We start from the raw sequence: 4,372 nt of genomic DNA, 5'->3' as shown, positions 1-4,372 counted from the left end.
ATTTTTTTGGTGTCTTTGGACAGAGGAATTTCTACAGACCTCTTCAGGTGGTGCAGTGGCACGGTGAAGTGGAGTGGCCAGGCATGCCAGACGGCCTGGGTTCACCTGGATTCATAATGGTGTAACTTTGGGCAAGGTACTTAATCTCTTTTAGCCTCAGTTTCCTTATCTGTGAAAATATGCTTGACAATAACACCACCTTACAGAGAGCTGTGACAATTCAATAGGATAATGAAGAGTAGGGCCCAGCATATAGAAAGTGCTGGATAGGTACTATCAGGGATGCAAGAGAATAAGGCAGGCCCTCTGTTGATGTCATGCCTTTGGACGTCCCATTGACCAAAACAAGCCATGCAGAGAGACTTCTCAGCCCACAGTGGGAGGACGTGCCCCTTGCATAGAAAAGGGTATAGACATATAATCCAATTACAGGGGAGTGAAGATTGGCAGTAATAACCCAACTTACCACAGGTACCTGGGACTTTGACCCTGGCTAGGGCAGAGAAGCTGTTAATGGCACTGATCCGGTTTAGATATGTGATCTCATATGGAAACAGCAATGATAAAAAGGTCATTATAACACCTGCCATTTATGGAGCAACAACTATGGTGAATTTCCTCCCCCTCATTTCCAACTCTCCCTCAGTTTTCCCCCTCATACAACACTGTAATTCATAGTACAGACTGACCCATTTCAAGGCAGTTAGTAATAAAGATGAAATATAACAACAATGATAAAATTAATAGTAATAATATTTACTATAAAGTATATACACTGACACAATGTGAACTCAAACTTTCCCATGGGAAAGTGCTCCCACAGAATACTTTCTATGTGTCAGGCACTTCGTGTGCATTCTCTCATTTAATCCTCATGCTAACCTCATGCTGTGGGTTTTATTTTTCTCATATTGTAGATGAGGACACCCAGGCTTTGAGATCAAGTGGCTTTCTAATGTCACACAGCTCGTAGGAGCAGAGCTAGAATTTGTATTGTTTGAGTCTGAAATCTGTGTTCTTCTCATTTTCCTTTTCTTCCCCTTCCCTGTGCACCACACAAAGTCTCAAGAGCGTCTGTTCCCCAAGCCAAGAATGGAGCAAATGTTCTAGACCCTCCACCTACACTGGGGAAGTGTATGAATAGTCGCAAGGATATTGGCATTTATGTTAACAGAAAATTTTATTTCTCAAATTCGTGAAGGATGTTCTGAGCTAGGAGTTGAATAAAAAGTACATGGGTGAGATGTGTGTCCAGGAGCTGAAGTCTGTCTTGTCTCAGCAGGATGGGTGGAAGGGGCTGTGGAGCGGTGATGCCCAGACCAGTGGAATGTGTGGGCTACACATCTGATGGCTGAGGCACCAGGCTCTGGAACTTGGAGGCTGCCTAGAAGAGCCCCCTTCACTAGTTTCCCAGGGCTGCCTTAACAAAGTAATATAAACTGGATTGAAAACATTAGAAAGTTATTCTCTATAATTCCAGAGCCAAGAAGCCTGAAATCGAGGTGTCAGTAGGGTCATGTCTCTCTGAGATGGGGTAGAATCTGTGCCTCGTGCTTCCTGGATCCAGGTAGTAGCTGGCAAGCCTTGGCATTCCTTGGTCTGCATTTGGTTTGCTCTAATCTCTGCATTGTCATCATATAGCCTCTCCCCTGTGTTGATCTCTGTGCCCAAATTCCCCTCCTCTTATAAGGACACAAGTCACATGGGATTAAGAGCCTACCTTCACTCACCATGACCTCATCTTAACTTGATGACATCAGCAAAGACCGTATTTCCAAACTGGTCACATTCAAAGGCACTGAGGTTTAGGACTTCAATATGTCTTGTTGGAAGACACAGTTCAACTCGTAGCTGCCCCAATGACCTAGGACTCGTATGGGTTAAATACAGTGCCTTCTCGTAAGTATTGCTTTGGAGCCCTCAGTGCAGCTGAGACAAGGGTTCTGCCAGGTGGCCTTTGGACTAATTAAAAAGCAGAATCCAGGGAGGTCACTATACAGTTCCGTTCTCCTGCAGGTGTGAGACCATCCCTTGCTTTGTGACTGAAGACTTGCCAGGTCCTGGAAACATCTGGGAAGTGTTTGTGTTGAGGAGAGTTGAACATTTGAAGAAAATATCAGTGCAACATTCCTGATGCACCACTCTTACCCCGCCTCCTACCACCCTTGTGTTCTGCCTGCTTGGAAAGATTGTGGGCCCTGGAGGGAAAGCTCAGCGCCGTTACTCACTGGTTCTTTAACCTTAGGAGTATTATCTCACCTCTTGGAGCCTTGATTTTCCTCATCTGTCAAAATGAGACCATCTACTTATGTGGATTTGTGAGAATTAAATGATATAATGTGAAGGAAAGTAAGTGTACATAGTAAGTGTTCAATGGTTTGTTCATTTCCATTCCCTTCCCTGTCTTTAGTAGGTAAAATAAGAAGGATGGATATACCAGTTATCACTTTACTAGTCTAATTCAATAAATGAGTATTGAACAGCTATTACATACCGTTCTTTGTGCTGGACCCTAGGGATACAACAAATAATAATATCAGTTCTTGTCCTGTAGGACCACATGACCCAGTAAAAGTACAGTAAGTCTGAAGTGCCTACTCTATTCAGGTCCTTCACATATACCACCTCTCATGTTCACAGTGTTCTTTATGGTCTTAGCATCCTCACATTGCTGATGAAGGAACCAAGGCTCCTATGGAAAGAAAACAACCAAAGATCATGCATCTGGGATTTGAATGGGCCTGAATGAACCCAACGACCTTGTCTCCTGAGGGATACCACTTACAATTTAAAAACTGTAACCCTAAGGGAACAAGGCTATTTTTCACCTAGATTTAAAGCTTTGCCCCAAGGGGAGCTGGTTCCAAGAACAAGAGAGGCAGTATTAGCATTTCTGGATGGTGTGTGGCCCCCCAAGACCACCTGCAAAGACAGAGCACATTTGAATTCACATTGTGGCATGTCTTCTTGGTTTTATTCCTTCTCCTACTATAAATGATATGTGTTTGATAAGTAGCTTTGAGATGATCAGCTTTATCTTTGGAGCTGCCAGTTGTTATTTAGGGGCTCAATCATTTCATTATATTAGATTCTGAAGCCTGGAGTCAGTGTTAAAGCCGGTGTTCTTCAAAACACACACACACATGTTCACACTCACACACTGCCTGCCAGGAGGTCTGTGGACTCAGAAAATATTTTAACAGGCTTCTCTAGTTCTTAAAAGAATGAAAGCTCCTGGTACACTAAGCTGAGAACGCTGAAGTCACTTCGGTCCCAGACCAACACTGAAGACCTGGGAAGGCCCAGGGGTCCTGGGCGCCAGTGCTGTTAGGGAGGGTCTTGATGAGCCATGGAAACAAACAGAATGTATTGCTCCTTCCTGGCCTGTGAAAAATTCAAAACTCCATTTTGATTTTTGTCTGCCAACAGCTTTCCAAACCTGTCACTCCCTTTCCCCTCTGCCCCACATGTGGGCAAGCTGGTGAGGAGGCCCAAGGGCACCTTCCTTTGGCACCAGCTGGAAGCTCAAGGCCCATAGGCCCTTGGCAGCAGGTAGGAGCCCTCACCCCGACCCCACCCCAACCAACATAAAATCTCAAGCCATTTTCAGATCTTCCAAGGAACCTGACCCGCTCCCCCAGAAAGCTTTATTGTGTGAATAAAACTTTTTAATACCCTCTTGATGCATGTGTGGTGACATCAGTCTCAACATCTGAACCAAATTTTGGGTGGGGGTACATCTCATCTTTATGGAGTGACTCAACACAGTCTCTTTTGTTTTTCTCTAAAGGCCCACGCTGCTCTGAGATGTCTGGAATGACTTCTTCTTCCTTCATGAGGCCCCTCCTCCTCCCTATCAGGAGTTCCCATTACAGGGCAGGCCCTCACCAAAATCCTGTGGTACTTAGAGTTTATTTTCTGGGCTCTCAAGCCTTCCCTCAGTTGTTAAGCCTCAGCCTTCTGCCCCACCTCCCCTCCCCCAATCCTTATTTAAAAGGCACTAAAAAAAAAACAAACAAAAAAAGAATCTAAATACCTCCTTCCCACCAAAGCCTGAATGACTTCTGAATTTTAACACATTGCTTTCATGGGGAGAAAGCCCTTAATAGTTTTAGCAAAAGGACTCACTTGCTAATGGTGGCCTTTTAGGCATCAGCAGTAGGATAAGCTTCCATGTCATTAGGGTCCTCGCTCCCAAATGGCTTGCCCTTCAACGCCCCAGTTAAAAGTCCACAGTTAGAGCTCCACTCCTCTGGTTCAAAGCTCTGACCTTCTATTCAAAGGCAACTCCTCCTCCCCTTTTGTAATTGATACCCAGTGTGCACACAATTATCACGTTCTTTCCTGGGGCAGACTTTTATTGGGAAAAGAT

This window comes from Pteronotus mesoamericanus, unplaced genomic scaffold (genome assembly GCF_021234165.1).
Source record: "Pteronotus mesoamericanus isolate MK-2021 breed Mesoamerican mustached bat unplaced genomic scaffold, CSHL_Meso_final scaffold_174, whole genome shotgun sequence".
NCBI classification, from domain to species: domain Eukaryota; kingdom Metazoa; phylum Chordata; class Mammalia; order Chiroptera; family Mormoopidae; genus Pteronotus; species Pteronotus mesoamericanus.
This window is presented reverse-complemented; position numbering follows the sequence as displayed.